This window comes from Elephantulus edwardii, unplaced genomic scaffold (genome assembly GCF_000299155.1).
Source record: "Elephantulus edwardii isolate Elephantulus edwardi_28Jun2011 unplaced genomic scaffold, EleEdw1.0 scaffold00092, whole genome shotgun sequence".
Classification (NCBI taxonomy): domain Eukaryota; kingdom Metazoa; phylum Chordata; class Mammalia; order Macroscelidea; family Macroscelididae; genus Elephantulus; species Elephantulus edwardii.
Genome location: NW_006399842.1, coordinates 10,601,893 through 10,612,247, shown reverse-complemented (window position 1 = coordinate 10,612,247; position 10,355 = coordinate 10,601,893).

Sequence of the window (10,355 nt, the reverse complement as noted above, 5' to 3'; positions counted from 1 at the left end):
TTGTTGTGCTCGAGTATTCTATAAATCCTAGATATAAATCCCTTATCAGATATGTCATTACCAAATCTTCTTTCCCAGTATGTGGTTTTCTTTTCACCCTGTTGGAGAAGTTTTTTGATGTGCATAGGGATTTGATTCTTAGAAAGTCCTGTTAAAAAAAAAAAGAAAGTCCTGTTAATTTATTTTATCCTATCCTGGTTGTAGGTCCTTTCCTGCTTTTAAGCCATGCACTGTCATCTTATTTTGTTAGAATGACTGCTTCTTGGACTATGTACACATTATACATCAGTACATTTAACTGCTCGGAAATTCCCATTCTTCACAATGTTATTCATAATATATTAGATCCATCCAGTCAAATACATGCAGCCTTTGGTCTATGGTTCATAAAACACAAGTAAACGTGGTTCTGGTATTCTACCAAGTTTCATGTGACATCAAGGATAATGCTTTTACTTCCATGATATAGTTCTCTTTTATCATGTGTTGTTGAGTCAGAACTGACACCTAGCTGATGTTTTGGTGGGTTTTCAGAGGATGTAAATTAAACGGGAGTTGATTGTACATCTTTATTCTATGAAGCAACTAGTGAATTCAAAAAGGCTGCCTTTGAATTGATAACATCAACTCCTTTCCACTAAGCCATCAAAGTTCTCTATATAAACTATTTCTAGTGGTAGGTAAAATAAGGGTAAGTGAAAATGAGGAAATCTATCAGTAAGCTGTATTAACATGTGATCACAATGACCTCTAATGCACTCACGATCATGAAAGGGAGCACATGATCAGGCAGTGTTTGCTTCTGAGTTGGAGCTAACTTGATAGAACAATCATTTAAAGCAAGACAGATAGAACTTCTATTGAAATAGAGCTCAGATCTAGTAAAGGAGACAGACGTCAATTTGTATATTGGTTGTTACTCACTGTCAAATTGGAACCCATCCCCAGTTGGGTGAGTTTTCAGAGGCAATACATTGCACATCTTGCTTAGATTCACAATCAATATACTTGGTACCAACAGTCAGGAGATCAGGATGTATACTATACAGGGAAAGTCTATAGCAAGGGATTTCTCTAAATTATTAAACATCAGTGATGTCACTTTGAGGATTTAGGTGTACCTGATTCAGGCTATGGTCTTTTCAATCACTCACTATGCATCTCTGAGCTGGACAATGACTAAATAGGACAGAAAAAAGTTGATGTCTTTGAACTGTGGTGTTGAGGAAGATTACTGAATATCCCATGGACTGCCAAAAACCTAATATATATGTCTTGGAGAAGGTGCAGCCAGAGTGCTCCTTGGAGGCAAGTATGATAAAACTTTGTCTCACACAGTCTGACCTTGTTGTTAGGAGAGGCTATTCCTTGAAGAGGTATATCAAGCTTGAAAATGTGGAGACACAGTGAAGGAGAGGAAGACCTTCAACCAGGTATGTTGACACAATTGTTATAGCAAGGGCTTGGGTTTTTCAGAGATTGTAAGGATGGCACAGGACAGGACAGGACAGGGATCAGATCTATTGTTCATAATGGTCATTATGAGTTGGACTTGACTTAATGGTACCTAACAACAAAATTATACATAGGATATGTGTGTGTGTGTGTGTGTATGCACACACACACCCTCAAATACACACACATATATACACACTCACCCCAAATATATATTTATATGTGTGTGTGTATACATATATACATATATGTATACACACACACATATACTCATACATTCAGACAAGTCAGAATAGGAACAATCAAGAAAAAGAGCTTGAAAGTAGGTTCATTAATGTTGCTTAAACAATGGCTAGACCACATGTATTCTTGTGTGCCATATTAAGGATTTCAAATTTTTATAATAGGAAAATCCACTCATTAAAGAATTAAAGTAGAAAAATGACTAAATTAGAAATTTTGAAACATCATACTTACCTTGCAAATGGCCATCTTAGACACAGCTACTGGTCTCTTCCAACTTTGAACAAAGAAGAATGAAGAATATCAAAGACTCAAGAGAATGTATCCATTTTCCATATTAAATCATGACAGAGACCATAATATCCCATATTCCTGCTGTTAGGTGCCATTGAGTTGACTGTCACTCAGTGTGACCTTGATCTCCTCCAGGCTTGAAGCCCTTGTTGCAGTCAATGCATTTATCCTTCTCATTGGTGGTCTTCCTCCCTTTTGCTGTCTCATTTTCTCAGGATATTTTTCCCCCTAACACTGACCTCACTTGACAACATACCTAAAGTATTTGAGGTGAAGTTTCACCATCTTTGCTTCTAAGAAAAACTCTTTATGCTTTATCCAAAACAGATTTGTTTTTTCTTTTGACAGTTCATGGATTAATTCAATATTCTTCACGAACATCACAATTCAAAAGCATTAATTCTTCTGCAGTCTTCATTATTCACTGTCCTGCTTTCCCATCTGGCCCTGTTTGGAATCACTGATTTCTGGTCAACCCACCATAAGTGAACAGTTTTGGCTTTCCTTCCATTTACCCAGTCATCATAAGCCACTATTTCAAAATTTTAGAAGGTTACTCACAACTTAATATATAAAGCAAAATCTATGTTATCCTATTTTGAATTTATTCTATTTAATGTTTATATATCAAGCCTGTTTTGTCTCCTACTTATACAACCTCTCCCCTAAGTTTCAATATCAGTATTTAACAGGAGCTCTGGAACTAAGCAGTCCACATCTAGGAAAGTTATTTTAAGATGTCAACAGAGACACAGGCCCTGTATTTTATTTCTCACCTTCTGCTTGTTGTCCAGATGACCAAACCACTTCTAGCATTATGTCATTGTTGTTGTTGTAAAGTGTCATTGAGTCGTGGGCAATTCATAGTGACCCTATGAATGAAAGACCTGAACACTTGTATAACTTTCATCCATTCTCCAGGTTCATAGGGTTTCCATAGGCAAGCTATTTCAGAAGTGGATGCTACTCCTGCTTCCAAGCTTGTTTTAATTGGAAAACTCCACCAAACACTGTCCGCCATATGTAATCATTATCACATTTGACACATTAGTGCCATAGTGTTAAGCTTCACAGCAAGCACGAGTTACGTCTAAACAAGAAGAAAGTGCAGATGAGAAAGTATATACTGATCGAGTAGACCCCCTTTTACAGACCCTATTTGCAAGGCTTTCAAATGACTCTGCTGATATATGATATTTTAACTTGAGTTCTTAATATTGTCCCACCTAAGCAATCACTTGCTGATTGTCAAGGCACTCCATTAAGGAGTTCGCTTAATCCTCGGAGCAGCCTTTTGAAGAACATGTGATTCAGAGAGGTGAGATCAATTTCCCTCCCTCTTGTAGCTATGCTGGGCCTTGAGCTGACCTCTGTTCCAATACTCTTTCAAATCCTTCCATTCCCCTTCCTCTGAGAACCTCTGTAATGAAAGACCACATCACAATTTGGAGTGAACATTTTGATGACTGTATAATGAAAGACCTTTGCTGTGGTGTTAGGAGACTCCCATTAGACTGGAGTTAAGGGGCATGGAGAAGAACCCAGAGGACAGGGATGGCTTCTGGGGAGCTAATCACACAGCTGATTCCACTGGAAGTGCATAGGTTTATTAGTCTGTCCTCCCTCTCTTTAACCTCTAGTGGCTCTTAAACGTAGACAATCCTCAGATTCATCTGGGGAGTTCTTGAAAAACATATATTCCTGAGTCCAGTCTAGAGAGTATCCACTTCAAGTAACAGACTAGAAACTATGGATCGAGTTTTTATATCCCTTTATAGATCTCTGTGTCCTCTCTGTATGGAAGCCAGTTTATATTCCCTGAATGCATGCAGGCACTTTCTGTATTCTCTGAGACACACAGTATCAGAGAAGCCATGAGAGAAAGCTGAAAACAAAGACATACCCCAGCTCATTGTTACCGACTTAGAACTGACTCACAGTTAACTCTTCAGCAAGTTTTCAGAGACTGTAAATGGCACAAGAGGAGATTACCCATCTATGTCCCTTAGAGTATCTAGTGGATTTTAACTACCTACCTTTAGGTTAGCAGGGCTGCTTTCTACCCACTAGGAAGATGCAACCACTTGGCTAAGGCCACAGAGCTCAAATGGTGTGGCCGGCATTCCATCCCAGATCAGTTTGGCATTGAAACCTGTGGCTCTTCCACTCTGACATGCTGACATATCTGAGTCTGTATAGAACATTCTTGAAGACATGCCAAGCTCCATTCTCACCAACATTCTCCAAAGACCCTACACTGAGTAATAAACATATAACCATTTCTTCCAAGCAGTCATTGCCTCCATGCCCTTCCCAGACTCATTTTTAAGACGCCAAAGTAGCGACAAATGTCATCTCTCTGGATAAATTGGGAGCAGGTTGAAGGAGGGTGGAGGGCTAGATGGGAATATTGAGCAGACTGGAAAATATAAGGTCCAACATTTTTTCACTTGGCACCAAGGGATTTTTCCTTGGGCATTTTTCCACTTCCAGTTTTGTAATTCATGTTTATCTCAAGTGAAATTCAGTCCATCTGTATCTGATTCATTCACACTTAATTCATCAGCAGACTGCTTTGTCAGAGAAATGGATTCCAGTATGCCTCAAACACTTTACTACAGAATCCATGTCTGACTAGAATGTGAGGACAAATAAACTTGCCAGAAAATGTAGAAAAGCAGGTGAACGTAGTTTCTTCCTGCACCCTACCATGTTGTGGTGTTGTTATGTGCTGTCAAGTGCCCTGCAACTCATAGCTACCCTATGTACAATAGCTTTGAAGGTTGCCCTGTCCTGAGGGGGTCTCCTCCTACCATCTGCATTCCTTTTTTTAACTTTATGTTTAATTAGATACATCTGATAGTCTTTAAAAACTATTTTGTTACCAGGCTTATATATCAATTTCCCTCTTTTCTTATTACATATCAAATTTCCCTTCTTCTCAGCAGCCTAAACAAAACCAAAACTAGTCTCCAAACAAAATGAAAAGAAACCAAATTATCCTACCCTAGGGAGCCCTGGTGACCTAGTGGCTAAGGAGTTTTACTGCAAATTTGAACAGACAGTAAGATAACTAATCTCCTTCTGTGTGATTTATAGCCTCTGAACACCTGCTGGAGGGTCAACTGTGACAGCGCATGACAGTAACAACAACCTCACCTTGCCTTCCATCCCCTCAGTGTCTTCCTGTACAAACTCGTCACCTCAACTTTATGTTTCATTCTTTTGCATACATTTATGCCCTCCAATATGCCAAATATTCTAGTGAAACTCATAATTTAATAATATAGTAAAAATATTGTTGTTGATAATGTTATGCATTATGAAAGTATAGATAATACAATATTTGCTAATTCAATTTTTGTGTGTATGTGTAAAATTCAATATATTCGGTCTTTGATCATTGGTGTTCAATGCCTCAAACCTGTACTTAAGATGATCTAGAAATTCAGATGGAATTGATCAAGATCACATCTTGGTTCCTGTGGACATATTTTCATTTTTTCCTGCCTCATGATAATGAAAAAGGAAGTAGAGGCTGCATTGAAGGCATTGGCAAAAAATAAGGTCCCAGGATTAGATGGGTTACCAATTGACTTATTTCACTCAGCAGATGCAGCCTTAGATGCACTCACCAGTCTATGCCAGGAAATTTGAAGGATAGCTATCTGACCAACGGATTGGAAGAGGTCCATATTTGTTCCCATTCCCAAGAAAGGTGATCCAACTGAATGTAGAAATTATTGAATAGAGGCATCCACTTCCTAAACAATATGCCTCCAGAAACTCTATGAACTTTGTTAAATGTACATACCTGTAGAGGGACTTCAGGCCTTTTGTTTATATGGTCATTATGAGTCGTGCTTGACTCAAAGGCAATTAATAACAACAATCATTGATATTACATGCATGCAAAACACTGCTGAAGATCATTTGAAAACAGCTGGAACAATATATAGATAGGGAGCTGCCAGAAGTTCAAGCAGGATTTAGAAGAGGCAATGGCACCAGGGATATATCATTGCTGATGTCAGATGGCTGAACGTAAAGAATACCAGAAGAATGCGCATTTATGCTTCCTTGATTATGCAAAGACATTTGGATCATAACAAGTTGTGGCTGACATTGAGAAGAATGAGAATCCCGGCGCACTTAATTGTATTCATGCAGAACCTATACCTGGTGCAGGAGGCTGTTGTGCATAGAGCAGGTTTAAAATTGAGAAGGAAGGCGCCGCCGCCGCAAAAAAAAAGAAAAAAAATTGAGAAGGAAGTGTGTTGAGGTTGCATTATCTCTTCACACATATTCAATCTATATGCTGAGCAAATTACTGGAGACTCTGGACTCCATGAAGAGCAGTGTGACATCAGTATTGGAGGGCGACTCATCAATAACCTACATTATGCAGATATTTGTTTGCTGAAAATGAGGAGTACTTGAAGCACTTGTTGCAAAAAAATCAAGGAATGCAGTGTTCAGTGTGTATTAGACCTCAATATCAAGAAAACAAAAGATTCTTACCATTGGACCAATAGGAAGTGATGGATGATAGATGAAAAGGAGATTGAAACTGTCAACAGCTTCATCTTGCTTGGATCCACAATTAACACCCTTGGTACAAGCAGTCAGGGGAAAAAAGAGATGCATTGCACTGGGAAAATCTGCACCTTTCCAAAATTTTGAGGAGTCCTGATGTCAGTTTGAGGACTAAAGTGTATCTGATTCATGTCATGATCTTTACTTTTGTGTATCTGAGAGCTGGATGGCAGAAAAAGAATTGACACCTTTGAGCTGCAGTGTTGGAGAAGAGCACTGAACACCCCATGGACAGTCAAGAAAATGAACAGATATGTCTTGGAGAGGGTGCATCCAGAGTGTTCTTTGGAGGTAGGAATGACAAAACTTCACCTCACAGACTTTGCTAGAAGGGGCTATTCCTTGGAGAAGGGCATGATATTGTGGAGCGTCAGCGAAGGACAGGAAGACCATCAAGTAGGTGGAATGATATGGTGACTGCTGCAGTGGGCTCTTGTGTGTCATGAACTGTGAGGATGGAGCAGGACAGAATAGGGATCAGATCTTCTATTCATAGGGTCACTAGGAGTCATACTTGACTTGATGGCACCTAAAAACAAAAACAACACCAAAACACAATTCAATTACTTCAATCTTGTAATTGCTAAATCTAATGATTAAATATTAAATGAAAATTGCTTAGCCGTTCTATTGCATTTGATGCTATCACAATCAGACAAATGATGCTGTGTTATTATAAGGAATTAGAACAATTTATATAGTGATGCTGGAGAAGAGTACTGAATTTACACGGATTATTAAAAGAACAAACAAGTCTGTCCTAGAGAGGGTGAAACCAGGCTGCTCTTTGGAGGTAAGGATTTTGAAGGTCCATCTCACATACTCTGGGCATGAGGCCAGGGGGGACCAATCCTTTAAGAGGGACATCATGCTTGGAAGGGTAGAGGGACAGCACAAGAGAGGAAGACCTTGGATAAAATGGATTGACTCTGTGACCGGGGTAATGGGGAGGTGTGTAAGAGACAATAAAATTGGCTTAAGATAGAGCAGGGTTCAGAGTTGTTCTACATTGGGTCACTATGAATCACAGGCAATTCGACAGTACATAACAACAACATATAAAGTACTGGGGAACAAAAATGGAAATGAAGCCAAATTAAAATAACATATAGTCATAATTTTATATCTGAAATCTTAACAATAAAAGAAACAATTAAACCACAAATATAATATCACATAATTAGTTACATAAATAATTCTCAAAAATCTACCATGAGATTTACTCTCTCTGAAAACCCACTGGAGGTCATCTATGGGTTGGTTCCTACTCTATGGCATACCACAGCAATGAAAACAAATAAAAGGTTTCAGTGGCCAACTATTTCAGTAGATTGCCAGTTCTGCAAAATGTAATACAGAAATGATAGTATATAGGAAGAAGTATTATAACTGAATAAAGGATTTCAACGAATGGCTAGAATAAAGAGAATTATTATAAGGAAATGTCACATCTGGCATTTCTCAAACTGAAAAAAGACATACTCAAGCCTCAAGTTTCAGAATATCAAAAGGCATAGGGATGCGTCAAAAGAATATGGAACCGATTATGGAACCGATTCACTCTACTAAAAAGACAAAAATGTTAACAATGTTCAAACATTTCAAGCAATAACATATGATCAGAAATTGGTGGAATGGATGACACTGGTGAAAAACAAGACTACTCGATGGACCAAGCTCCAGCAGCACAGTGGTAGGAAGTTGCACTGTCAACACAAAGGTATTTATTTGGTGTGACTCCACCAGTTGTTCTAGTAAGATAAGCAATCTCCTCCCACGGCCTTTGCTACATCTGAAAACCTGTTGGAAGGGCAGCTTTTTTGGTTCTGACTCCATGGTACATAAGAATCAACAACACAGGATGGATTATCAGTTAAATTGTTTCAGGAAATGATATTTTTCTATGCAAAGAAATTTGGAAGACAGTGAGCTAACCAATGGACTAGAAAAGGTTGATCAATATTTGTACCCATTTCAAAGAAAGGTGACCCAAGAGAAAATTTAAACTACTGAACTATATAATCAACATCACATATGAATACAATATTGATTAAGACAATTGAAAAAATTAATACTGTCAAAGGACATGAAATGTCAGAAATTTGCATGCTGTTCTTACTATACTTACAGCAGATGAGTTGAGAAGATAATATAGAAAGAGGGATATTATTGCTGATGTCAGGAAAACTTGCCTGAAAGCAGATAATACCAGAAAGATGTTTCTCAGTGGTTTATAGAACTTGCAAAGGCAAATGGAAATTCCAGAAGGTTTACTTGGACTTATTGGAATTCATATGCAGATAAGGAAGCTGTTGCTCAAATGGAATAAGTCACTGCATGACTTGCAATCACAAAAAGTACACATAGAGATGTATCCTTTAATCTTACTGTTCAGTCTGTGTTTGTGAAAATAATCCAAGAAGTTGGACTAAAGAAGAATGAGACATCATGAAAACTCATTAACAAACTGCAATGTACAGATAACATCTTTGCTTAAAAGCAAATGGTACAGTACATGGTTCAAATCGCAAACTCCTCCTGTGCCAGTCGGATCCAATTCAACACAACAACAACAAAAAACAAATGATACAGAAGCATTTACAGATGAAGACTAAAGTCTTCAGTATATTACACCCTAATGTTAAGGGGGGAAAATCCTCACAACTGTACCAATAAGTAACATAATGATGGAAGTTGTCAAAGATTTCACTTTACTTGAATCCACAGTCAATGTCCATGGAAAAGCAATAATGAAGTCAAATGTTTTGAGCTGGGTAAATCTGCTTCCAAAGACCTCTTTGAAGTGCTAAAGGCCAAAGATGTTGCTTTGAAGATTAAAGTGCACATAGAAGAAAGCATTTTCAACTACCTCATGTTCAGGGGAAAGTATCTCCTTAAGGAAAACTTACGGTGAGGACAAGATATCATCTAAAAACTAAAACCTTAAGCCCATTAAAAGACATCCCTAAGAAAAGGAATAAAAGCTGTAGATGAGAGAAAATCCTCATAATACAGATATTTAAAAATTTAAGGTTTAGCCAGAATATATAAAATTTCTAAATACCTATCATTAATTTAGATAATCTAATAAAATGGCTAAAATGTTTGTATAAATAGGAGCAAAGAATGACATATGAATTACGAATAAGCGAAGGGATAATCACTTCCATTAGTCATCACAGAAATGTACACCCGCTGTGATGTACTACTAAAAGAATTATAATTATACAAACAAAATATGGGGTGGAACATAAGAACAATTTAATCAATTCAGAAGAATTGTCAGTAATTTGGGGAGAACCAAGATCTAATATCTTCATGGTGCAAGTAAAAAGAACTACATAGCTGTGTTGGAAAAATATTTTGGTACTTTAAAATTAAGCACACTTCTTGTATAGGATTGTTTTAATTAGGAGAATTGAAAAAAGAAATATATCTGTAAAATGAAGTATAAAAAATTATCACAGAAACTATTCATAGTAACCTAAGTCTAGGGTGGATAAGCAAATAATATGTGTATAGAATCAAGCAATATATAATAACAAATAATTTACAAACTTAGTAATTCTGAATTATGCTGATAAGATGCTAAAGCCAAGAAGCCAGACACAAAAACTGTAGATAGAATAATTGATGAATTTCTAGCATTGACAAAACTAATCTGCAGAGGAAAAAATGAGAGCATCCATGGCCTCTGGGGGATATTTTATCTGAGAAGAGGCTAGAGGGAAATGGCTATATTCCAAGATAGTAATGTGGGGTTACAT